Source organism: Pan troglodytes, chromosome 13, assembly GCF_028858775.2.
Source record: "Pan troglodytes isolate AG18354 chromosome 13, NHGRI_mPanTro3-v2.0_pri, whole genome shotgun sequence".
Taxonomy (NCBI): domain Eukaryota; kingdom Metazoa; phylum Chordata; class Mammalia; order Primates; family Hominidae; genus Pan; species Pan troglodytes.
Window position 1 is genome coordinate 132,133,731 of NC_072411.2, and position 27,881 is coordinate 132,161,611.

The 27,881-nt window shown below is 39.2% G+C and overlaps 1 protein-coding gene and 1 non-coding gene across 51 annotated transcripts in view; one reads left to right on the top strand and one right to left on the bottom strand.

Annotated features, from left to right (window-relative positions):
* Window positions 1-27,881, bottom strand: part of TRIP12 (thyroid hormone receptor interactor 12) — a 158,943-nt gene that overhangs the window by 121,100 nt on the left and 9,962 nt on the right. For 5 of the 50 annotated variants that reach the window (XM_024355108.3, XM_054679490.2, XM_054679488.2 and 2 more), the window contains exon 2: window positions 23,640-23,757. The exons of 44 other annotated variants lie outside the window; for them this stretch is intronic. The gene's annotated coding sequence lies outside the window, so the exon portion shown is untranslated. Of the gene's footprint in view, window positions 1-23,639; window positions 23,762-27,881 lie in introns of those variants that run through there. One more of the 50 variants, XM_063791663.1, reaches the window with a different exon arrangement.
* On the top strand, window positions 9,036-9,143 carry LOC112208447 (U6 spliceosomal RNA). The gene has a single exon (XR_002942932.1). It is a non-coding gene; the product is annotated as a U6 spliceosomal RNA (small nuclear RNA).

Sequence of the window (27,881 nt, forward strand, 5' to 3'; positions counted from 1 at the left end):
GAGGTGCTGAGAAACAATGACAAGACAATCCCTCCTCACAAGGAGCTTACTGCTCTGTATCGCCCACCTAGGCTCAAATTCTGCCTCTGCTGCTTGGTAAGACCTACAAGTACTTACCTTCATCTCAGTTTGTTTCTCCATTTAATTAGAGACAATATTATACTTTGGGATTTAAGTATTAGAGAACTGCATATAAGGCTCTCACAGAATCTTACCTGAACATGATAGCTGCCATTTAATGAGTACTTATTAAGTACAATCTTAAAGAAAAATGGGGGAAATCATCAGGTCCATCATGTGCCAGAAAGGAATTGAAGGGGAAAAAGAACAAAAACTTTCTACAAAACCACTGGGACAGTTTATTATTTTACTTTGATTTAGGAAGGAAGCAATACAAAATCAGCAGTTTTGTATGGTATATTCGTAAGTCAAATGTCAAACTCTTAAGTAGCCATATGTCAAACCTGAAATAGCTGTAACTGATATAGAACAGCACAATGCAGTTTATTAGTTCACGTCTGAATTAAGGGCAACAGAAATTTACTGCCTTTTTTTCCAGTTAATCAGAAAAGTTCTATAGAGAAATTAGGAGAGTAAGGGCCATTGAGTGCAAGAGAAAGGGCTACGTTAGGGTCTGTTAGGCACTGAATGCAATTTATGGGCATCAAAACCATTTGAATGTGATAATGGGATATTATACAACATGTAAAAATAGGATTTTTTTCTTTTTTTTGAGACGGGATCTCACTGGACACCCAGGCTGGAGTGCAATGGCGCGATCTTGGTTCACTGCAACCTCCGCCTCCCAGGTTCAAGCGATTCTTCTGCCTCACCTCAGCCTCCCGGGTAGCTGGGACTACAGTCGTGCAACACCATGCATGGCTAATTTTTGTATTTTTAGTACAGACAGGGTTTCACCACATTGTCCAGGCTGTTCTCAAACTCTTGACCTCAAGTGATCCACCCTCCTTGGCCTCCCAAAGTGCTGGGATTACAGGCATGAGCCACTGTGCCCGGCCAAACTAGTATTTTCAAATTGTATTTTTATAACACTAGAAAACAATATTTAATGGAAAAAATACAAGATTTAAGTTGAACAGTAAAGTATGGGTTATGTGTATTCTGTGCTTAGCATGTACCAGGCAATGTGCTTTAAATCATTTAATTTTCACACCAACTTTACAAAACTGGTAGTGCAAATAACCTTCTTAAAAAGAAATCATGACACACAGTAAATTAAAATAACCTTAAGGCTACAAAGCTAATAGGGGACAGGGTCAGCACTCAAATACAAGTTTGACTGAGCAAACAAGGAAAAATAATTATGTATTTACCTTAAAAAAAATCAAAATACTAGAAAGCCATGACATCCCAAGCTTAAAGGATTATGGTGGATAGAAAGAAAATTCTGATCCTTTGCCATTTGGTAAATCAGCTTAGCTGGCCAATCATTAAGTGAATAATTATAAAATATGCTAAATTGATTTGAGAAGCAAGATCAAATGTACTACTCTAAACAAAGAAGAAAAAGGTGGCTAACTTTGCCTTCACAGGTTGAGGATGACCAGTCACTTCTGCTGATGTTCCTTGAAATGCTAGAGCAGTGAGGAAAGACATGGAGGAATGAGAGAATAAATTATAATGCAGGGATGTGGAGTGGTTCCTTGAGCCTGAAAATAAGCCTAAACTCTATCATGAAGGGCCAGAAACAAAAAGTTTTACATTTAAGACCTACAGATAAGGAGGCAGATCAAGTAGAAAGCTACCAAACAGATCTAAGGGTAGATGAGGATCTGTTAACAATGGAAGAAGGCAAAATGAAGACCGGGTCAAGAAACATTTTGATGACAGGATTTACACAGTGAGAAAGAATAGTCTAAGACTGTGGTTCTCAGACTTCAGACAAATACAAACCCTAAAATGACTCAAATTTCTTACACTGGTGACAAAGGTTAAGAAAAGTTATCTAAAACATATAAAGAAGATGACTGCACATCCTTTCAATGTCCTAGGAAATGCTACATCAGAGGCTTACCTAGGAATTATTTAATTTTCTGCAAGAGCATCATATTTTAATTTTGCTATTATATTTACTATTAATCAGGGGTTCAGACATTAAAGTTACATGTTAACCTGTAGATTTAAGTCTGGAGAAATACAGTTTATGTACAGAAGAAAAGACAACCCCAAAGATTGCAGTTTGTTGCCTGTAGGTTATCAGTAATCTCATTCTAAAATTCTTTATTAAATTGCCTATAAATACCCAGTTCCCCAAATGCTCTTTAAACTAGCTTTACTACAACAGCTTCCTGTCCTTATTAACTAGTCAAACAGTATCTTTGCTATTTACATTCTATAGTTCTAAAAGTCATGCTTTTAACTTTAGAAAATTATACAAAATGATTGTAGCAGCATTATCAAATGATACACATCAGCAGAAAGAGTACATTTAGTGTTAATCATATAAAACCTGACTCATCATGTAGGTATCCAGGTAAAGAGTTTCAATAAGCAAATGGAAGTAGAGATTGAGAATTATGTAGGCAACTGGATATACAGATGGGAGAAATTACACTGACATGCAGGAGGTAAGAGAAACCAAGGTAATCAATAAGATTCTATTTTCTCTATGAAAAACACACAGCATAAAGAGAGGAATACGCCCAGGATGAAATATTGGGAAATGCTAAAATCTAAGGAAAACATAAAAAAAAAGAATCCAGTCAAGGAAAATCAAGAACTTACCACAAGCACTGGGAAAATAAATCAGGATAGTGGTGTTGGCAGACACCAAGAGGAAGACAGATAGGCAGAGTTCAAAAAACTCAACAATGTCCATCAGATTTAGAAAATGGCGAGAGCAGCCTGGGCAACATGGCAAAACCCCATCTCTACACAAAATACAAAAATTAGCGAGGGCGTGGTAGCGCGCCTGTAGTCCCAGCTGCTCAGGAGGCTGAGGTGGAAGGACTGCTTGAGCCCAGGATGCAGAGGTTGCAGCGAGCCAAGATTGCGCCACTGCTCTCCAGCCTGGGGGACAGAGCGAGACTTTGCCTCCAAAAAAAAAAAAAAAAAGAAAATGTTGAGAGCTATTTCTAGAAATGGTGGGGAAGGAGAGGGTATAAGGTAAGATAATAAATACCAACTCTCTTCTGGAAGTGCTAGACTTTATAAAGAGAAGAGACAATAGCCAGGAGGGAAGGGAAGGCAGAGAGACAAAGGCTGCGTTTGCATGGATATATGTAATCTCCCTGTTGGTCGTTTTTAAAAAAATAAATTTTGAGCGTATGTATTTAGGTAAAGAAAAGAATTACTGAAAGAAAAGGTTGGGAATAAAGGACAGTCTACTAACAGGATCCCGCAGGGGGAAAAAAATTAAGAGCATAAGCTTTGGATCAGAAGAGCATATCAATCTCTGAGGCATGAGAAGATGACAACTCCAAGTAAGGAAGTACGTGCCTAACTTGTTGAATCTGTGATTAACAGGTGTGAGAAAAGCAAAGAAGAAAGGAGGTAACCCTTCACAAGGAGGTCCAAAATAGAGCAAAAATCTATTTTGTAGAACACTGTAAGATGATCAATTATCCTGAATAGCTATTGCTAAGCTATTTCTAAAATACAGAGCCACTCATTCCCCAATATAAATCCTGTCTTAGCTCAGATGGCTTGTATAATCCATTAGAATACTAACTGCATTTATGTAACAGAGGATATTCTTCAGGTCTCAAAAGCACACAGACAGCAACTTTTAGTCCACATGCCAAAAATGGTGCACAGACCCAATTTTAACAGGTCTACAATCCTGTTGGCTACCATCATTAGCCAGTGAATGGGGATAGTAGGTCAGCTTATCAATAGCCTTTCTAGTTACTTCCTCTTAAGGGTATCAGACTAGATAGCCTCTAAAATCGGATTCAGTTCCAAATTTTTTAAGACTCCAACCTAATGTTTATTTCAGTTTTTCTTCAATGGGGTACTTTAAAAGTTCTTCCTTATAAAGATATAATAATACCATTTATTAGGGACTCATTAGGTGATTATGAAAAATGAGGAGCTGCTGAGGGAGCAGAGAGAGAATGATTTGTAAATGCTTCTCTCCCTTAAGCGACAGACAGAAACCTCCTGGCTAAGAATAAGAGTTATTCACAGTACAAGGTACCCTGTAGATTACAGCAAAGTGCTCCCTATGGACAAAAACAATTTTATATTTGGTAAATGACCTTTCCAGCATTAAGACACACATAGTAAGGCAATATTTTCAAAAATATTCTCTTCAATATATATTCTTGTCACTATTGTGAACTCCACCATAATAATGACATCACAGAAGTTAACTCTTTTTTTTTTTTTTTGAGATGGAGTCTTGTTCTGTCGCCCAGGCTGGAGTGCAATGGCGCAGTCTAGGCTCACTGCAACCTCCGCCTCCCGGGTTCAAGCAATTCTCCTGCCTCAGCCTCCTCAGCAGCTGGGACTACAGGCACGCACCACCACACCCGGCTAATTTTTGTATTTTTAGTAGAGATGGGGCTTCACCATGTTGGCCAGGCTGGTCTGGAACTCCTGACCTCAGGTGATCCGCCTGCCTCGGCCTCCCAAGGTGCTGGGATTACAGGTGTGAGCCACCACACCCAGCCTACAGAGGTTAACTCTTTAACATAGTTCAGATTAGGACGTCTATTCCTGACTTGCAATAAAAAATATTTTAACGTTGTGATAACCATGGATTTGTGTTATAATCTTTTCCAAACAAGTATGTAGCCTGTCATCAATAGAGCTACAACCTATTGTTCTGACAGTTGGGGAACTGTCAGAAACAAAAATTATTAAGATTATAGTTAAGCTAGGGGGAAAGGAAGCATTAAAATGTAACTCAAAGTCGGGGAGAAAATACAGACTGTAACTTTAACACCTGGTGAATAACAGTGTCAAATTTTTGTTTAAGATCATGCATTTCAGAGTAATTATACCTAAATTCATTTAGAATGTCTCGAATATTTTTCAAAAGTTAAAAAAAAATTTTAAATGCCATACTCCATAGACTAATGCCCCACATTTCTACATTTAGCATTTTTACCAAAAATAAGTAGATGCCAAAGACTGCCTCTATATTGAGCCAGAATACGTACAAACCAGGAGCCAAGACAAAATTCAGAGCTGTATTTCCCAAACGTAAATTTCTGTAATACAGATTCCTGGACCCTATCAGAATGGGGGTATGGGAAAATCAAACCATTCTTAGAATAATAGGCTGGGTGCAATGTCTCATGCCTATAATCCCAGCACTATGGGAGGCCAAGGCACAAGAAGGTGGCTTGAGCCCAGGAGTTCAAGACCAGTCTGGGCAATATAAGGAGACCCCATCTCTACAAAATATTTAAAAATTAGCTGGGGCTGGGCGCAGTGGCTGACACCTGTAATGCCAGCACTTTTGGAGGCTGAAGCGGTAGGATCACTTGATCTCAGGAGTTTGAGACCAGCCTAGGCAACATGGTGAAACCCCCTCTCTACCAAAAAAAAAAAAAAAAAATTTAGCCTGGCGTGGTGGTGGTGCACATCTGTGGCCCCAGCTACTCAGCAAGCTGAGGTGGGAGGACTGCTTGAGCCTGGGAAGTGAAGTCTGCAGTAAGCTGAGATCATGCCACCGTACTCTAACCTGGGCGACAGAGCGAAACTGTCTCAAAAATAAAAAATAAAATTAAAATAGCCGGGTGTGGTGACATGCACATCTAGGCCCAGCTACTCCGGAGGCTAAGGTGGTGAGGTGGGAGGACTGCTTGAGCCCAGGAAGTCAAGGCTGCAGCAAGCCATGATTGTGCCACTGTGCTCCAACCTGGGTGACAGAGGGAGACCCTGCGTCAAAACAAAACAAAACAAAAACACCAAAAGAAAGTAAAAAGGAAAAAAAGCAAAATAACTATTTTTCTAGTATCAGCTAGGTTTGACAACTGTGACACAGATTTACACTATTGTTTTGGTATCATTACGTATCATCTTCTATTCCTTTGTAATTTTTACATGACTCTCCCAACTCCCACAATTAAAAACTGCCACTGATATCCTTAGAAACTTCTAGGAATCTAACCTAAAGAAATACTTGCACAAGTAAGCAAGGATGTAATCACGATGCTCACTGCAGTACGTCACTGTGGAAAAATGGAGATGATCCGAATGTTCTCAGCAAAGGAACAGTTAATAAGTATACTGTATCAATACTATGGCATATTTAGAGGTCCTCAAAAGCAAAGGGGTAAATCTGTATATACTGCACTGACATTCATAGACAGAACATTGTTAATTCATTCCTTCAGCAAATATTTGAAGGCCTATTTGACAGGTGTCAATACTGTTTGCTACAATGGAGCTCACCTCAATTGGAAAGAGAAAATAAACAAACTATATGCACATTGTGGTAAGTCCCATGAAAAGTGAAATAGGAGAAAAATAGGAAGGAGTAGAGGATAATGGGAAGGAGGAAGGAAAAAGCTACTTTGGGTTGAATCATCAGGTAACAGCTCTCTGAAGAGACATTTTAAGCTGAGACTCAAAGCATAAGAAAGAAGCAGGGGGAAGGAAAGGTATGTATTTGTTTATAGATGTGTAGGAAAAAAGTCTGCAAAAATACACCTAAATGTCAACAGTGGAGCAGAGAGAGAAGTAGTAAAAAGTACCTATGTCTTGAGTCTGTTCAAACCCTGGCTCTACCATTTTAAGTCATGTTATCTTGGAAAAATTTCATAACTAAGCCTGAGTTTTCTCATCTGTCAAAGAAATCATTATGCCTTTCAGAGGTAAAGACATTGTCACCCATTTGAGAATAATGTGACAAAATACAAAAAAAATTAGGTCAGGCACGGTGGCTCACACTTGTAATCCCAGCACTTTGGGAGGCCAAAGTGGGCAAACTGCTTGAGCGGAGTTTGAGACCAGCCTGGGCAGCATGGCGAAACCCCTTCTCCACAAAAAATACAAAAATTAGCCGGGCATGGTAGTGCGCATCTCTAGTCCCAGCGACTTTCGGGGCTGAGGTGGGAGGATCGCTTGAGCCCAGGAGACGGAGACTGCAGTGGGCTGAGATCGCACCACTGCACTCCAGCCTGGGTGACAGAGTGAGACCCTGCCTCGAAAAAATAAAAATAAAAAATAAAAAGCCATATTCACATTCAAATCAGTAAGACTACAGCTACCACTCGTCTTCAAATGGGCATAAACATAAATTGAACAACATTTGTAAAACAGGCTAGTTACACAAATTGAATTATCTTCCTGAACTTTCCATTTTGATTCTTCTTTTACTTCTCACTACCTTTCCCCTGCATGCAGATTATAAAATTTCTCAAAATACAAAAAAGTTGAGAATTGCTCAATACCTGTAAGTCCCATCTAGCTTCTACAATGAAAAGTTTTACATATGTTTTATTACATATGTATCCATATCCTCATTTACGTACCCCTGTGTCTGCCAACTATCCATCCTATTTTTTGATGTATTTCAAAGTAAGCTGCAGGCACCATTATACTTTATGTATCATAAAACAGTTTTCAAATTTTGCTTCATGTTTTCAGTTAAATTTTCAACAACGAAATGCCCAAGTGTTAAGTGTAAAATTCAATGAGTTGTGACAAACACACACACCTGTGTAACCCAAATCCTTACCAGGATATACAGTCTATCACCCAAGAAACTTTCCTCACGCTCCTCCCCAATCAGTCCCTGCACTTCACCTCCCAACTCTGCAACTACTGTTCTAATTTTTTTTTTTTTACCATTGTCTTGCCTATTGTAGAATTTTATATAAGTGGAAACATAGTATGTACTCTTTTGTGTAAGGCTTCTTTGACTCAGCATAATAATAGCCTGAGATTCATCTATGTTGCTGAGTTTTATCAATATTTTTACTTTCTTATTGCTGAATATTCTACTGTATGAATACGAACATTTTGATTACCCATTTTTCTGTTGATGGACTAAGTTTTGCCCGTTAAGTTTAAAGCTGCTAGATTTTTCTACAAGTCTTTCCATGGATACATGCTTTCATCTCTTTTGAGCAGAATTAACTAAGAGTAGAATCACTAGATCATCATAAGAAAGATTATGATTAACTTCTTTTTTTTTTTTTTTTGGTAGAGAGAGAGTCTCACTCTGTTACCCAGGCTGGAGTACAGTGGTGCAATCACAGTTCACTGCAACCTTTAATTTCTGGGCTCAAGCAATCCTCCTGCTTCACCCTCCTGAGTAGCTGTGAGTATAGGTGTGTGCCGCCATGCCTGGCTTTCCTTGTGGGGAGATGGAGGTGAGTAGAGACAGGATCTTGATATGTTACCCGGGCTGGTCCCAAACTCCTGGACTCAAGCAATCCGCCCACCTCAGCCTCTCAAAGTATTGGGATTATAGGAGTGAGCCACCTCACCCGGCCTATAATTAACTTTTAAAGGAAACTCCAGATCTTTTTTTCCAAAGTAACTGTACTATTTTACACACTTACTAACAAGTATAGAAGTCCCAGTTGCTCCATATCCTCACCAACAATTGGTGTTGCCAGTCTTTTAAATTTTGATTATTCTAGGCCAGGTGCGGTGGCTCATGCCTGTAATCCCAGCACTTTGGGAGGCCAAGGCAGGCAGACTGAGGTCAGGAGTTCGAGACCAGCCTGGCCAACATAGTGAAACCCCATCTCTGCTAAAAATACAAAAAGTGGCCAGATTGGTGATGCATAACCGTAATCCCAGCTACTCGGGAGGGTGAGGCAAGAGAAGCACTTGAACCTGAGGGGTGGAGGCTGCAGCGAGCTGAGATGGCACCACTGCACTCCAGCCTGGGTGACGGAGTGAGACTCTGGCTCAAAAAAAAAATTTTTTTTTCGTTATTCTGCTGGGTGTGTAGTAGTATCTTATTATTGTTCTAATACGTATTTCCCTAATAACTAATGATGCTGATTATTTGTGTTTGAAGCTAACTGCACCCCCCGCCGACTTTCCAAACCCAAAATACTCAAGAATCTAATATCATTTCAAGCTTTTTAAAAAAAGTCTTTATCGTGATCACTTTGGCAGCACACACACTAAAAGTGGAACTATACGGAGAAGAATAGCATGGCCCCTGTGTAAGGATTACACAATTTAATATTGTTTTTAAAGGCCTTTATCAACTCTCAACTCATGAAATAAGGGAAAAAAAACTATGGGATACACTTTCATGATGAAGATGACCAGAAATATTCCTGAACCCCATCCCAAACCGACTGCTGGGAAAGCTGCCTTGTTGCTAAAAAAGCAAGCAAGACAGGGGAGACAGCAGGAGAGAAGAGAAGGAAGGGGAAAAGAAAATCTATACCTGAGAAATTATACATGTGTGGCCAAGATGTGTAGGCATATTTCGAATCAGGTGAATGATCCAAGAAACTTTAAGCCAAGGAACTTCAAATCCTACTGATCACTTAACGCAGCGATGCTCAGTATTTAACGTGCCTAAGAATTACCTATGGATCTTGTTAAAATTCACATTCTTGTTAAAATACAGGGATAGAACTTGAGGTGCCATGTTTCCTAAAAAAACTTCTCTGCCAGTCTGAGAACCATACTTTGGGTAGCAAGCTCTTAGTGCATCTAAATACTTGACAAGAGCAAAGTAAACCTTTAGAGAAAGGCACCTTTAGGCCTCGGAAAATGCTACACATAATCTAAGGACAATGAACAGAATATACATAACACTCAAGTAAACAAGGCACCATGAATAAAAACCTGCAAAAAGACACAAAACATTTCATATAGGAGAATTATCAGATCTTAAAATGCTCACAATGTGTAGATGCATAAAGGACAAACATGAAAAAGATAAATGAAACAGAAAAACTATTAAATGTTACATAGATTTGGAAAACAACCAAACAGAATTTCTAACATGAAAAATAAAATAATAAAGCTCAGACAGGTCTGGCTGCCTATTAGACAAAGACAGCAAAGTGGAAGACAGAAGGAATCATATAAAATATATACAGAAAGAACAAAAGATTAAAAATAAGACATGCAGAGAATAAAGTGAGAAATTCATATATAAGTTTAAATAAAAATTCCAGAAGTAGAAGAGTGAAGAAATGTGAGACATATCTAAACATTTAGTGGCTGAGAATTTTCTAGAACCAGTAAATGATATGAATCCACAGATGCAAGGGACCTAACTGAGCTCAAACAGGATAAATAAAAGACATCTAAACCCAGACATGTCCTAAGTCAAAAACAAAATAGGTGTGGCGGCCTATTAGACAAAGACAGCAAAGTGGAAGACAGAAGGAATTATATAAAATATATCACAGAAAGAACAAAAGATTAAAAATAAGATATGCAGAGAATAAAGTGAGAAATTCATATATAAGTTTAATAAAAATTCCAGAAGTAGAAGAGTGAAGAAATGTGAGAGACATATCTAAACATTTAGGGGCCGAGAATTTTCTAGAACCAGTAAATGATATGAATCCACAGATGCGAGGGACCTCACTGAGCTCAAACAGGATAAATAAAAGACATCTAAACCCAGACATGTCATAATTCAAAAACAAAATAAACTAGCCACATGTAGAGCTGTGCAGGAGGATCGCTTGAGCCCAGAATTTTGAGACTACAGTGACCATGATAGCACCACTTCATACCAGCCTGGGCAACAGAGTGAGACACCATCTCTAAAAAAATAATAATAAAATAATAAAATAAAACATTCTACACCAAGTGAAATTATCTCCTATGAATGAAGTTTTGGTCAGATTAAAAGTTTTTCCACCAGCAGAAAAGAAGTGGCCCAGGAAAAAGTAAAGGTTGTCACCTTTACAGCTAAATGTAAATGAATATTAACTCTATATTATACTATAGAGTAAGATTCAAAAAAATTTATTCAAATGACAGTATCTTAAGGCCAACAGGAACTTGGTAAATGGAGTTATCATTTTAAGGTCGTTGTATTTTCCACAAAAAGACCTTGTTAAATATACTGTTTTACTTTGTAAAACAGGCAGGCAGAGACTAGAATCATCTATTAAAAATAATAAACTCAGCCAGGCGTGGTGGCTCACACCTGTAATCCCAGCACTTTGAGAGGCTGAGGCAGGTGGATCACCTGAGGTCAGGAGTTCGGGACCAGCCTGGCCAACATGGTGAAACCCCGTTTCTACTAAAAATACAAAAATTAGCTGGGCATGGTCGGGAGGCTGAGGCAGGAGAATCGCTTGAACCTGGGAGGTGAAGGTTGCAGTGAGCTGAGATGGCGCCACTGCACTCCACCCTGGGTGACAGAGCGAGACTCCGTCTCAAAAATAATAAAATAATAATAATAAACTATTATGAAGGCAACAAATCAGAAAATAAAATGAAGTAAAACTCCATCTCTAGTTAAGATTATCAGACTAGGCTTTTAAAATACTCTAACTACAAGAGATAATCTAAGAAACAAGAATACAGAATGAAAGAAGATGAAAAATACCATACAAACACTAGGCAAAGCTGGTGTATCTAAAAAAGACTTTACAATAAGACTCTTGTTTTTAAAAGTAATAAAAACTTTTAGGGTGGTAAAAATTACAGTTTATAATACTACAACGGTAGCTGTATGTCATTACAAATTTGATAGAAGATGCAAAAAGAATAAATCCTAATGTAAACTAGGGACTCTGGGTAATAACATGTCAATGTAGGTTCACTGACTGTAACAAATGTACCACTTCGGTGGGGGATGTTGATCACAGGAAAAGGCTATGCATGTTGAGGGGTAGAGGAGTGTACAGGAAATCTCTGTACCTTCAGCTGATTTTTGCTATGTGAGCCTAAAACTACTCTTAAAAAGTCTTTTAAGGCATTAAAAGGCATTACTAGAGATAAAAAGAGTACCTCCATAGTGAAAAAGGGTTTAATCCAGTGACACTGCAATTCTCAATTTATATACACTTCATTTATATACAAGGCCTAATATTACATATTAAAAAACTAAAAAATACCAAATCCAAAGTGGATTTTAAAACACTTCTCTCAGCAACCAATATAACAAGACAACTAAAAAATAAATAAGGGGCCAGGTGCAGTGGCTCACGCCTGTAATCCCAGCACTTTGGGAGGCCAAGGCGGGAGGATTATTTGAGGTCAGGAGTTGGAGACCAGCCTGGCCAATGTGGTGAAACCTCGTCTCTACTAAAAATACAAAAATTAGCCAGGTGTGGTGGCATGCACCTGTAATCCCAGTTACACCGGAGGCTGAGGCAGGAGAATCGCTTGAACCAGGAGGCGGAGGTTGCAGTCAGCTGAGATCGTGCCACTGCACTCCAGCCTGGGCGACAGAGTGAGACTCCGTCACTAAATAAATAAAGATAATTATCTATTCAAGTTTTACAAAATCTTCTTGCCTTAAAGTTCTCCATACTTCTGCATAATTACAACTCTGAAGAGCCCCATGGCACTTTGCAAACTTAGACATTTCGTTAGATGCCTCTGCAAGTGGGTACTTACATTAGACAACCATGTTTGCCTCCTCTCTCTCCCCCCTACGTTCCCACAGACTCCTATGAACGCCGCAACATAATACCTAACACCCTTCCAGATAGTCACAACACCTGCCACAAGTTAACCAGGATTCAAGACTCAACAAACAACCTATGATGGACCAATGAGAGTCTCCTCCCAAGACTCTTTGGGTACCTAGATTGTAAAACCTAAGTTTGGCATTATAATGGCTGTATTTAATACAGTCAAATTAGAAAGCAGTCTTTAGAGAGAAAGAGAGAGACAGCAGACACAAAGACAGTAGAGACAACAGGTGATAGTTTCTGAAATACTGGTTTCCCTAAGGCCCAGCTGCCTAATTCCATTCTTAAGGATTTCATTAGACACACATTGATAAGTCAATGTCAAGTAATAGTCTTAGGTAAGCAGGCATTCAATTAATGTTTGAATATTTTTTAAGTCCCACTTTATTTTTTACACCTCCAAATTGACATTAGTGTAAACTTGACTCATTCAGAGATTTCCCCCAATAACAAAGACAAAATTAAGCCACAGCGCACAAAGTAACAACAATGTACAAAGACTTCTAACATGTGTCTCTCTTTAACCCTAATAACCCCAGAATTATAGCAAGAGAAAGCCATTACTCACATTTAACACAAAAAGTAAGACGCAAAGGAAATTCATCTATGCTCAAGCGTCTAAGGATTAGAATTAGAACTCCAGTTGCCTGACTCTCAGGCCAATTTACTTATACACTGACCTTTAAAAGGGTAAATTCATATCAAAACTTTCTATTTGTATTATACTATATACAGTAATAAAAAACCAACTTTTTAAGTGATAATACACAGTATAAAAAAAAGATTCTTCTCTAAAATTTGTTTCAGATAGCATTTTGTTTAAATTTTTTTTTAAAGACAGGGTCCCACTGTCCACCAAGGCTGGAGTGCAGTAGCACAATCAAAGCTCACTATAACCTCCACCTCCTGGGCTCAAGTGGTCATCCCACCTCAGCCTCCCCAGTAGCTAGAATTATAAGTGTGCCCCACCACATCCACCTAATTTATTTTTATTTTTTGTAGAGACAGAGGTTGGGAGGTGTCTCACTGTTGCCCAGGCTGGTCTTAAACTCCTGGCTTCAAACGTTCCTCCAACCTTGGCCTCCCAAAGCATGAGCCACTGTGCTCAGTATTGCTGAATACACTAAAAGTCATCATCAAGAAACAATAAAATGGTATATTTTCTTTTCCCATTCCTTATTGAAGTAAAAGAGAAAAACATTAAGAAACCAGTAAAGCAAGAAAAAGAGGGCTAAACAAAACCACAGCCATCAAATTTCTTCTTCTTTTTTTTTTTTAATACAGATGAGATTTCCAGGCCTGTCTCGAACTCCTGAGCTCAAGCAATCCACCCACCTTGGCCACAAGCCATGGCACACGGTCTAGCCACCAAATTTATATACGCAATCACTTTTTCAGCCACAGGGAATAGAAAAATAGTTAAAACTGTAAAAAGAAGTAGAAACAGGAGGTACTGCCACACCTCCAAAGTGTTAGAACAGTTAAGGTTTTCCTCAGGTGGAAAAAAAATCAGGAAAACCAGCAAGAATGAGCTAGAATAAACTAGACCAAGATTCTACCCTGTGCTATCAGCTGTGAAAGACATGAGCTAGCCCAAGCCCTCTTTCAAAGACAACTTGAAGTGAGGTGTGCAGATAGCCAGCGGTGATATTGGAATCTTTGGTAGGATGCATGCAAGGTTTAAAAGAATGCTGGGAAGCTCAGACCAACGGAAGACCAAAATGGAAACAAGTAACTGGAGTAAAAGGTGACAAACTACTACTCTAAGTACTATTAGAGAAGAGCAACCCGAGCCCTAGGGGTGGCAATACACATTCCAGGAAGAGCTGGTATATAAGAACTCATGAAAATAAGGTATTTCCCCAAGAGAGAAGTGGAATGGTCTAGAATGGGAGGCAAAAAGGGAGTTCTAGCAAGAGACAACTTCAGAAAGGTCTAGGGGCATGAATGAATGAGCAATATATAACTGTGGATAGGTTTCAAAGGAAAGCCTGAAAACATGCAAACAACTGAAATGACAAAACAACCCAAATACACAATTCACACCTATAATCTTCCAAACAAACTGCATACCAAATATATAGAAGGCGCTAATAGGTCTTTTAAAACAAGTTGTTACATACAAAAAGAAAGCCTATGGAAGTTCTGTTGTTTGGTTTGTTTTTAACTGACATGGGTTTATTCAAAACACAGTTGCACAAAAGAACTTCCAAGTTTTTAAGGAAAGATTCTTGAGAACTTAACACACTATGTACAGACTGTCATACAAAGGAAGCTCTTAAAAGTCCATCACACATTTCATGTTTGCTTTAGTTGAACTTCTACAACCTAGGAATTAAAAAACAAACAGAAACCTGGTAAATTGTTTCGCAAAAAGTAGAGTCATCACTATACTTGAATTTGGTTCTGAAATGAATTTGGCATCTTCCAATAACTGTTTCCTATCTAACCTGCTTGAAGTGACACTATCATAACCAACAAACATATTTTCTAGTTAACGAGATGTTTAAATTCAAATAATTTAAGTAGAAATAGTAAATTGAAATTGCCAATGGGGTATTTCTTCCTAAAGAGAAATCCAAATAACAGTTTCCATTTGCAGTCCCATACTACAGATGATTAAGATACTTTTCAGTTGATAAGATTTTTAACTAAGAAGACAGCACATTACAACATTAATTCTAAAATTTAACCTAAAAGTTAATAGAATTTGGCCAGGCGCGGTAGCTCACGCCTGTAATCCCAGCAATTGGGAGGCCAGCACGGGTGGATCACTTGAGGTCAGGAGTTGGAGATCACCCAGGCCAACATGGTGAAACCCTGTCTCTACTAAAAATACAAAAATTAGGTGGGCGTGATGACACATACCTGTAGTCCCAGCTGCTCTGGAGGCTGCGGCAGGGGAATCGCTTGAACCCGGGAGGCAGAGGTTGCAGTGAGCTGAGATCGCGCCACTGCACTCCAGCCTGGGCAACAGAGGGAGACTCTGTCTTTTAAAAAAAAAAAAAAAGTACTGCCTACTGTAAATAGGTGAATTGTATGGCATGTGAATTATATCTCAATAAAGCTATTTTTTTTTTTTTTTTGAGACAGAGTCTTGCTCTATCGGCCATGCTGGAGTGCAGCGACGCAATATTGGCTCACTGCAACCTCCGTCTCCCGGGCTCAAGCAACTCTCCTGCCTCATCCTCACTAGTAGCTGGGATTACAGGCATGTGCCACAACGCCTGGCTAATTTTTGTATTTTTAGTAGAGACAGGGTTTCACTATGTTGGCCAGGCTGGTCTTGAACTCCTGACCTCAGGTAATCCGCCTGCCTCAGTCTCCCAAAGTGCTGGGATTACAGTCATGAGCCACCACACCCGGCTCAATAAAGCTGTTTTTAAAAATTCTATTTTGTTCACAAAATGCTTTCTACCTTCAGAAGTATTACATAATAAGGAAAACTTTGGCCAGGCGCAGTGGCTCACTTTGGCCAGGCGAGGTGGCTTACGCTTGTAATCCCAGCACTTTGGGAGGCTAAGGTGGGTGGATCACCTGAGGTCAGGAGCTCAAGACCAGCCTGGCCAATATGGTGAAACCCCCCTCCTCTATTAAAAACACAAAAATTAGCCAGGTGTGGTGGCACACACTTGTAAACCCAGCAACTTGGGAGGCTGAGGCAGGAGAACTGCTTGAACCTGGGTGGTGGAGGTTGCAGTGAGCCGAGATTGCGCCACTGCACTCCAGCCTGGGTGACAGAATGAGACTGTCTGGAAAAAAAAAAAAAAAAGAGAACCGAATTTTATTTTTACTGTTACCCTACTTCAGAACAGTTTTTTAGGAACTGGAAGGTAATAAGACAGTCTTTTCCCTCAAGGAACATACACTCTACCAGGGTCGGCAGATAAATAGCAATTACCAGACAGTTCTGTGAGGAAAACTAAGCAGTGGGAAGAGAAGAAGAAGATAAGAAGTAGAGACTACAGACAGAAGATGGTAGCAGACAGGGTTCCCTACCCAAATTCCAACTACCCCACCTTTCTTCCCTGCTAAAAGAATCCAGCTACAACCGCCTTTACCTCCCAGGAAGCAGGCTATTCCCTCGCCCTCAGGGATGAGTCATGATTGGGCTAAAGCCAGTTATTTCTTTCAAACTTCAAGATTAGAGGCATGAAATCAATTTAGACCACTGGTTCATAACGAGGATTCTTAAACTTGGAAGAAATAATTTCACTAACCTCTAATTGAAATTAAAGCCAGGCATGGTGACTCATGCCTGTAACTCTAGCACTCTGAGGGGGCCAAGGCAGGTGGATCACTTGAAGTCAGGAGTTCAAGACCAGCCTGGCCAACATAGTGAAACCCCGCCTCTGCTAAAAATACAAAAATTAGCTGGGCATAGTGGTCGTGCCTAGAGTCCCAGCTGCTCGGGAGGCTGAGGCAGAATCACTTAAACCCAGGAGGCGGAGGTAGCAGTGAGCCGAGATCGCGCCACTCTACTCCAGTCTGGGCAATGCAGCGAGACTTCATCCTCCCCCCACCAAAAAAAAAAGGAATTTTAACATTTCTTTCTCATATGAATAGGCAACAAACCACAGCATTATTGGCGGTACCTTTAAGTTTGTACCAAAAGAAATCACTGATATTACATCACATTACAATTGCTGCAGATACCTCAAACTATCCTTTACACTCAACTACTTTGAGAAGCTGCTAGATCGTTACTGACAGTGCTAATAAACATATTACTGATTACATACCAGCTTTCACAGTTTGAGAGCTAGACTTCAACATTTTGAGATCTTTGGTTTTTTTGAATCTTATGGGTATTAATTTTGTGAATTTAACAATATTATTCTGAGGTATCCACGAGCTTCAGACTGCTAAAGAATCTATGCTTCAAAAAAGGTTCAGGGCATCCAGACTTAAAAGGTCCTAACCAAAACTTTCAAATGAAACAGAGAAAAGCAAATAGAGCATGCATAATCATTAAGCACAGCTCATGCAACTTACTTCAGTTACACAGATATGCCTTCACATACAGTGCTGACACACAGTAGGTCATTCACATTAGACTGCATATTAGAAGAATTTAAAAGCCAATGGTCTAAACCTGGCTGTGTACAAAATACCATTACTGTGTGCGGGTTTTTTTTTCTTTTTTCTTTTCTTTTTTTTTTTTTTGCCAGAAGTATGATCCAGTTGTCAGTAATAAGATATACAGGGAGACAGGCTAGGCATCCTCTAGGAATACTTTTGCTTTCTAGATAAACAACAATAGGAACACAACAGTATCTTTTCTTCTTCCTGACTCAAATGCAATGGACACAATGACTTCAAGCCTTGACAGCCATTCAGTAACCGTGAGAACCATTTGCTGCTTAGAATGGCAGAGCAGAAACACACAGAGCCTGGCCCTTGCTGGAACCACTGTGCAAACGAACCATGTCGTGCAAGGAAAAACAAACCCCAATCTGTTTAAGGCCTTGTTGGTCAAGTTTTCTATTTACTTGCAGGTGAAAATGTTCCTATCAGAAAAAGGAATTATTATGGATAGGATGACCAAGTAAGGCCATCTGAGCTAAAACCTTACGCATGAAGAAACAGCCATTAAGATCTAGAAGATGACGTTCCACGGAGCAAGAAGAGCAAGTAGCAGGCAAGAAAAGCAGGAGATGATGTCAGAGAGGTGGCCATGTAGGAGCCTGTGAGCCACAACAAGGAGTCTTCTTACTCTTCCCATTGGGCTGCCACAAGCAAAGAGCCACATCCTGCACAAGGGTAATACAAATGATATTACAAGTATCCCAAGTTAATGCAAGATACTCCAAGGTAATACAAAAGATAAGGGAGGAAAATTTCATTTAAAAACATGGCTTGGGCCAGGCACGGTGGCTCACACCTGTAATCCCAGCACCTTGGGATGCCAAAGCAGAGAGATCACTTGAGCTCAGGAGTTCAAGACCAGCCTGGGCAACATGGTGAAACCCCATGTTGTCTCTACCAAAAATACAAAAAAAAAAAAAAAAAAAAATTAGCCAGGCATCGTGATGCACGCCTATAGTCTGATCCACTCAGGAGGGCTGAGGCAGGAGGATAGTTTGGGCCCAGGAAGTGAAGGCTGCAGTGAACTAAGATGGAGCCACTGCACTCCCGCCTGGGCAACTGAGCAAGACCCTGTATCAAAAAAAAATTTTTTTAAATTAACTTTTTAAAAAAGCATGGCTTCACAGATATGAGTACAAAGCTAGCATTTTTAAAAAGGATTATTAACAATAGTTTTTGGCCAGGTGTGGTGGATTACACCTGTAATCCCAGCATGGGTGGCCAAGGAGGATGGATCACCTGAGGTCAGAAGTTCGAAACCAACCCAGTCAACATAGTGAAACCCTGTCTCTACTAAAACTACAAAAATTAGCCAGCTATGGTGGCGTGAGCCTGTAGTCCCAGCTACTTGAAAGGCTGAGGCAAGAGAATCGCTTGAACCCAGGAGGTACAGGCTGCAGTGACCCAAGATTATGCCACTGCACTCCAGCCTGGGAAAGAGTGAGACTCCATCTCCAAAAAAAAAAAAAAAAAAAAATTTTAATCTGACAAAAAGGGAAAGATTTTAACAATTATGGTTAAGTAAATATAAAGCACATTAATGAAGAACTAATAATGCAACAGGAAAATGTTCATCATATAATAGCATAAGGAAAAGCAATATGATCTGCTATTATTAAAACAGAGGCTAGAAGGAAAGACTACATACAAAAATGTTTATAGTGGTTATATGAGGTGGCAAAATTGGGGGTGGTTCTTAGTTTTCTTTATTCAAATTTTAACAATTGCTCTATACTTTATAATCAGAAATAAATGCCTCAAAAAGCATAAGTTTTAAAAAGTCATTCACTACATGTTACGTGACACCCTGGATAGGATCCTGGAACAGAAAGACATTAGGTGAAAATTAAGAAAATTCAAATAAAGTATAGGCAGTAATAATGTATCAATACTGGGTCATTAGTTGTGTCAAATGTACCATACTAATGTTAAAATTTTCACAAAGAGAAACTGGATGTGGAGTATAGGAGAACTCTATCTCTGAAGCTTTTCTGTGAATCTGAAACTGACCTAAAATAAAAAGTGTGTTTAGGCCGGGTGCACTGGCTGATGCCTGTAATCCCAGCACTTCAGGAAGCTGAGGCAGGCGGATCACCTGAGGTGGGGAGTTCGAGACCTGCCTGACCAACATGGAGAAACCCCGTCTCTACTAAAAATAAAAAATTAGCTGAGCGTGGTGGCACATGCCTATAATCCCAGCTGCTAGGGAGGGTGAGGCAGGAGAATCGCCTGAACCTGGGAGGCAGAGGTTGCGGTGAGCCGAGATCGCGCCATTGCACGCCAGCCTGGGCAACAAGAGCAAAACTCCGTCTCAAAAAAAAAAAAAAAGTGTATTTAAAAAGACTCTTCAAGTGGGCAAGTGCAGATAATAGGAGTCATTACTAAGTTATAGCAGGCAAAAAGACAAAGTCGTTTAGGAAGAGAGAAGATATATTTTGAAAGAGTCAAGGGCAAAACGTTATACACAATAATGTATACCCAGCACACCACAGACCCTCACTTGTAGAATAAGGCCCTCAGTTATTATACTGTCTTCTCTGCAGTCTCTTAAAAGTTTTCAGACACAAAAGGTTTAAACCATCTTCAAAAACAACAAAAGCATTATTGATCCCTTCAGGTAACAAAGTGCTGAGAATAACGAATATACTTTTAAAAATACCTTTGAGCTACCAAAATTATCACTGTCTTAAAGCCACATAATGCAAGCCTTTAGCCTGAACTTAAGGTACACAAGTCTAGAAAGTAGTTTTGCAACTCAATGCATATTAAAAGCTGGGGGAGGAGGGTGTAGCTCACAGTGCCTAAACACCAAGACGCCCACCAATCAGAGCAAGGAGAGAACACAAGCACTGCACAAAGCAATTAAGTTCTATAAAAAGCAGGCCATTTAGGAGTATCCAATAGCCAATGAGGGCCTTAAGGCTAAGTATAATAAACCAATGTTCACTAATGATGGCCACAACTCAGGCACAAAACATTACAGTGCATTCAGAACATTGTGAAAAATCAACACCTATATAGTAACTGTTGAAGAACCACATAAAGAAACATGTTCATGGCCAGGCGCAGTGGCTCACGCCTGTAATCCCAACACTTTGGGAGGCCGAGGTGGGCAGATTACCTGAGGTCAGGAGTTCGAAACCAACCTGGCTAACATGGTGAAACCCTGTCTCTACTAAAAATACAAAAATTAGCTGGGCATAGTGGCACACGCCTGTGATCCCAGCTACTCTGGAGGCTGAGGCAGGAGAACTGCTTGAGCCCGGGAGGTGGAGGTTGCAGTGAGCTTGAGATGGTGCCACTGCACTCCAACCTGGCTGACAGAGTGAGACTGTCTCAAAAAAAAAAAAAAAAAAAAAAGAAACATGTTTACTGCATGAATCTTTCTTCATCAGGTTTTACATCTATTTCTAAAAAAAAAATAAATAAATAAAAGACTTCCATTAATTAAAAAAAAAGAAATTAGGCCAGGCTCAGTGGCTCACAACTGTAATCCCAGCACTTTAAGAGGCCGAGGCGGGTGGATCATGAGGTCAAGAGATCGAGACCATCCTGGCCAACATGGTGAAACCCTGTCTCTACTAAAAATACAAAAATTAGCTGGGCATGGTGGCGGGCACCTGTAGTCCCAGCTACTTGGGAGGCTGAGGCAGAAGAATTGCTTGAACCTGGGAGGCAGAGGTTGCAGTGAGCTAAGATCACACCACTGCACTCCAACCTGGGCAACACGGTAAGACTCCATCTCAAAACAAAAAAAAAAAAAAAAGAAAAAAAATAAGAAATTTATCCTCTAGCAATTAAAAAAAGACCTTGAAACTAGGTAAAGAGGAATATGGGATGTTCCTTATACTATTTTTGCAAGATTTTTATAAATCTGAGACTATATCAAAATAAAGACATCAAAAAATGTATGCCATATCACACTGCTAACACTGACCTTATTTATTTGAAACTGTAAGTAGTCAAAGAGACTATAATTAGCAGTGATAAAACACTTGAACCTAAATCAAATTTAGAAACAGCCCCCCACAAAACTTTTCTAAGTGTGTAATCTGGGTCAGGGTTATTTTTCCTTTCAATTTTTAGATTCCATTTTAATTGTCCATTAAATTTACTCAAAACCTAAATTATAACATCTTAAAAATAAATACACACTGTTGACTGTAACTTTATACATTGCCACCAACTGTGAAAATAAGGCACCATTTAGGAGAACTATTAACATTTACAATAAAACAAATACTATTTGATCACTTAACTGGGAACCAGGCACTGTGCTAGGTAAGAACTTCATTTACTCATTAAAAACTGAAAAGAATCCTGAAAAGTATGTATTTTCTATATTTTACACAGTAACATGCTCAAGGTCAAACAAGGAAAAACTAGAACCCAAGTTCATCTTGCTGCAGAGTCCATAACACTCGCAATGATCTCATTTCAACTCTAAAATTCTACCACTCAAATAATTCCAAGATAGTATCAGAAAAATCCATCTTCTCAAAACTGTCTTTTCAGATGCAAAGGAAAGGAAAATAAAAACACTGTCTCTCAAAAGGCATGGTTACTAAAAATAGTATTCTTACAATGCTGAGGAAGCTGAGGCAAGAAGATTGCTTGAGGCCAAGAGTTCAAGACCAGCCTGGGCAACGTGGCAAGATTTCATCTCTACAATAAATAAAAAATTAACCAGGCATGGTGGCACATGTCTGTAGTCTTAGCTTCTCCGCAGCTAAGGCGAGAGGACCACTTGAGCCCACAAGTTCGAAGCTGCAGTGAGATATGATCACACAATTGCACTCCAGTCTAAACAACAGAGAGACCTTATCTCTAGAAAAAAATAACAAATTAATAATAATAATAGCTTACAAATGCAAGCACTTATCCTATACCAGGCATTGTTTTAAATGTTTTACATATATTAACTAATTTAATACTCATAACAATCAGGATATATATACTATTTTTACTCCCATTTTACAGATGGGAGAACTAGTGTCAAAAAAAAAAAAGGTTATTCAACTAGTAATGTTGGAGCCTAGATTTAAACTGAATCTCAGTGTTCGCTCTTACCCACTTCACTAAACTTATCATTATTCATACATTATCACATTATCCTCCACCAGCAGACTGTGCTAAGCTATATAAAGTACCACAGGCCCAGCCCTGAGCCAAGGGAAGGATTCAACACAGGTTAGTTGCTAATATTATTCAAAATGCCTTTTCTTAATATTCTTATCCCATTCATTTTCCACACCAGTGGACTGACCTAGATCATTAGACTATATTATATACCTTTTAAAGTGATACATCAAAAAGGGAACCAGGAATTTAAATCTGAATTCAAGGTGGGCAAATATATACAGATGCAAATAATGCAACTATTCTGAGAAATATCTTGGTAGTATTTTTACCATATTCTTTATTCCAAACAGTTGGTCATCTTATGAAGCATCCGCGTAACGTCTCACAATTCAGTTTAAGAGATTTTAGGCCGGGCGCGGTGGCTCACGCTTGTAATCCCAGCACTTTGGGAGGCCGAGGCAGGCGGATCACAAGATCAGGAGATCAAGACCATGGTGAAACCCCGTCTCTATTAAAAATACAAAAAATTAGCCGGGCGTGGTGGCGGGCGCCTGTAGTCCCAGCTACTTGGAGAGGCTGAGGCAGGAGAATGGCATGAACCCAGGAGGCAGAGCTTCCAGTGAGCCGAGATTGCGCCACTACACTCCAGCCTGGGTGACAGAGGGAGACTCCGTCTCAAAAAAAAAAAAGATTTTATGCTGCCGGACATGGTGGCTTACGCGCCTATAATCCCAGCACTTTGGGAGGCTATGTGGCCAGACATGATGGCTCATGCCTGTAATCCCAGCATTCTAGGAGGCCAAGGCGGGCAGATCACTTGAGGCCAGGAGTTCAAGACCAACCTGGGCAATATAGTGAGACCCCCTCTACAAAAAATAAAAAAAATTAGCCAGTCACAGTGGCACATACCTGTGGTCCCAGCTACTGAGGAGGCTGAGGCAGGAGAATCACCTGAACCTGGGAGGCAGAGGTTGCACTGAGCTGAGATCACGCCACTGCACTCCAGCCTGGGTGACAGAGTGAGACTCTGTCTCAAAAAAAAAAAAAAGAGATTTTATGTTAGTTTTGTCCAAGTTTACCACTCTCCCTTTAAGACTGTAAACTCCAGGCCAAGGACTACATTTTATATATCTTTATAATCCTAAATCTTGGCCTAGGGCCTGAAATAAGAAGTGTTCAAAAATACTTATTATACCCTGATAAGGGCCAGGAGTGGTGACTCGTGCCTGTAATCTCGGCATTTTGGGAGGCCACAGTGGAAGGATCACTTGAGCCTACGAGTTTGAGACCAGCCTGGGCAACATAGGGACACCCTGGCACCACAAAAAAAAAAAAAAAATTAAAATATTAGCTGGATGTGGTTGTGAACACCTGTAGTCCCAGCTAGTCAAGAGGTTAGGGTGAGAAGATCACTTGAGCCCAGGAGGTTAAGGCTGCAGTGAGTAGTGACTGTGCCACTGGACTCCAGCCTAGGTGACAGCATTGAGACCTTGTCTAAAAAAAAAAAAAAAAAGCCTGGTACAGTGGCTCATGCCTATAATTCCAGCATTTTAGAAGGCTGAGGCAGGAGGACTGCATGAGGCCAGGAGTTCAGGACCAGCCTGGGCAACCAAGATTCTGTCTTTACCAAAAAAAAAAAAACAAAGTAGCCAGGTATGGTGGTGTGAGCCTGTAGTCTCAGCTACTCAGGAGGTGAAGGCAGGAGGATCACAAGATCCAAGGGCTTTCAAGGCTATGGTGAGACATGATTGTACCACTATGCTCCAGCCTGGGTGACAGAGTGAGACACCCAACTCTAAAAACAAAAAATATATATATACCATTTGCTTATAATTCACATGTATTAATTCCATATCCACTGCTAGAGTAACTTCACTGACATGCCTTAAATGATTGCTTTTCTAGGTTTGAGAGTATTACTACATACAATTCAAGCAACACCTTTAAGAGCTAAATGCAGCAGTTGCTGAAACCAAGATAACTCCTTTCCTTGAGCCATGATTCTAATACTAGCCCTTAAAATAGAAACAATTCCAGAATTTTTTTAGAACTGTTGTTTTACTAAGTCCTTGATTTTACACTCCTTAAAATAACTATAGATAGATTAAGCCATTCCTAACTTTACAACTGTCTGAAGAAATATGGAAAACTTCCCAAATCCTTTACTATTGCATTAAAAATTTAAATAAACTCAGCAGGAATCATGAAAAAGTTCTAAGTTTCTTGAGATACAGTAAACTCTCAGAAGTTAACTCTGTAATTATGAATCACCTTCATTTTCTTTTTTAGTAATAAGAAACAAAACCGTAACACTATGGCTGAATATCAGTAAACACATGAGTTAGGTAGTAGACCCATTTTATAGAAGAGAAAGAAACTCTGGTATTCCAGCAAACATAAGTTTACCAATTCCTTAAATGATTCAAGAAATAAACTGAGTATCAATTAAAACATGTACCACAATGAAGATATAAAATGATGGTGTATTAGCTCTTCAGTAATTCCTTTCAGTAGTCCTTACTTTCTGTAATGACAAGATACCTGGAAAAAATGTCATGGCCTAATATACAGGCAGCTGAAAAGTAATACTAGATGGTTAGAAGAGGCAGAAGGAGATTATCTTACAGCACCACACCAAAGGCTGAAATACCCCAAGTCTTAGTTCATAGCAGCAACTGGAAAGGCAACACTTTTCAAAAGGCAGGATGAAGAGTAGAGTAAAAAAGATGAACTCTGCAATTAACAGTCTAGTTTTCTGAAAGGATTTTGAGGCCAGAATGTGAAAATCAACACTAACATTACTAACGACAGTTGAGAAATAATTAGCAAATAGGTCTGATCACAAAGTTAAGACTACTGAATCTTCTTAAACATCAGCCTACTTGTTGCCATCTACTGGGGGAAGGGCACAAATGCATTTGGACCTGGGGTGGAAGGGTAGAGAGCAGGGTCAAATTCCCTTGAGACTAAGCTGCTTTCCCTAGGTGGGAAGAAATGAAAATACATGCTTCTTATAAAGGAAAAAATATATGAAGCTGGGTGGCTGTTTTACAGAAAAATAGGCACTCTTGTGCTACAGCAGTAAAACAGACAGACTTCACGAATATTTTTATTCTAAAGTCCACAAAATGTTGGACAATACAGCCTTCCTTACTCTACAAACAGGTACAATTCTGAGTCATAAATCTGCATAGCTAGCATCTCTGCTTTCTACATAAGAATCAAATTAATCCAAACTGCAATTAGGAAAGTCTGTAAGAACACACCAGAAATAAAAGCTGCTAAAGAAAGCTAAATATCATAGCTATCAGAACACTGAAAAAAATTGTTTTTAGTTTCTCTTCAGCCACCATATAACCTAACTTCTCACTTTTAAAATCCTGTATACATACTTGTATAAAAGTAATGGTATCTGTTAAAGGATATAAAACTATGCTAGATAGGAAGAGTATGTTCTCCTGTTCTATTCCACTGCAGGGTGACTATAGTTTAATATATAGTTTCAAATAGCTAGAGGGAAGATATTGAATGTCCCAACACAAAGAAATAATAAGTGTCTGTGATGATGGTATGCTAATTACCCTGGTCTGACTACTATACATTGTATGTATTGACACATTACTAAGTGCCCCACAAATACATACATATTATGTGTCAAAATAAAATTTTAAAAACAATTAAAGGGGTAACAACTCTACTATGCAGAGTGCAAAGCGAATATTTTATTAGAATATTTAATTTGATTAAACTACGTAATATTAATTTGTACTTTTTTAAAGTATTTACATATTTATCCCAGAGTCAGTAATGGCTAGAAAAAAAAACCCAGAAGTATTTAATTATTTAAGCCACAATTCACTTTTGTTTTAAACATAATTTCACTGTATTGAATGCTAAGCAAAAGTTTCCCTATATAAGACTTATAAATTACTGAGGACAACTCACAAAAAATCATGCATTAGGTATCAAAAAGTATTTTGAATTACAAAAAATCTGAACAAACAACAGTTGAATGTGCTGAGACAAAATGACTGATAGCTTCCACTAAAGGAAGACTTCTGTGTCCAACAGAGGACTGGTGTGAGTCATTTAGACAATAAACCAGCTTCTGCTTATTTAACATTTTAAACAACAGGGAAAAACAAGAAGTAAGTTTTACCTTCACTACTTCTATCTCCTCCAAAACTTAATACAAAAACTTTTATATGTAGTATCAGAAAGGGAAGCACTGTCATAAAAAATGACATCTAAAAGCACTTTTATTTTTGTTTTCAGTTCATTCATAAATATTTTTGTACACCTTTTTCACATCACCTATTCAGGGATCAACAATCATTCAACATAATCTGTTAAATCTAATTCCGTGATCTCCCATTTAAGAACTTCAATAATCTCAGCCCAATTTCCTGTTATTTCATATATATGGACCCTCTACTCCAGAGAGCCCATTTACCTTAATATTAGATCCTCACCACAATTACACCTTTAAGCTCCCCATTCTTCTATATCTTCCTCCAAACAATCAGGGCCAGTTTAAGCCCCTCTCTCTTCATAGTCTTCCTAAGTAACTTCAACCCAGAACTGAACCTCTCTAAACTTCCAAGTACCCACTGTATAAAACTCGATCTTGTACTTAATAACAAATATGCACAATGTTAGATGTTGTGTGCTGTTGTCGTAAGTTTGAACTCATCTACAACAAAGTACATTTCAAGATAAGGAATCTCCTTTTATAAATCTCTTCTTTTTCAGCACCCTTTAAGAGGGCAGATCTTGTATGGAACCAGATATGCACTCACATTAGCTGCTGATGAGTATTTATTTTTGTTTTTTGAGACAGAGTCTCACTCTGTGGCCTAGACTGGAGTGCAGTGGCATGATCTTGACGCACTGCAGCCTCAACTTCCTGGGTTCAAGCAATCCTCCCAAGTAGCTGGGGCTACAGGCGTGCACCACCACATCAGGCTAATTTTTTATTTTTAGTAGAGATGATGTCTTGCTGTGTTGCCTAGGTTGGTCCTGAACTCCTGGGCTCAAATCATCCTCCTGCCTCAGCCTCCCTAGGGGTTGGAATTACAGGCATGAGCCACAGCACCTGGCTGAATATTTGTAAATGAAGATGCTTCAACAATTTATTTAGTATAGCCACAA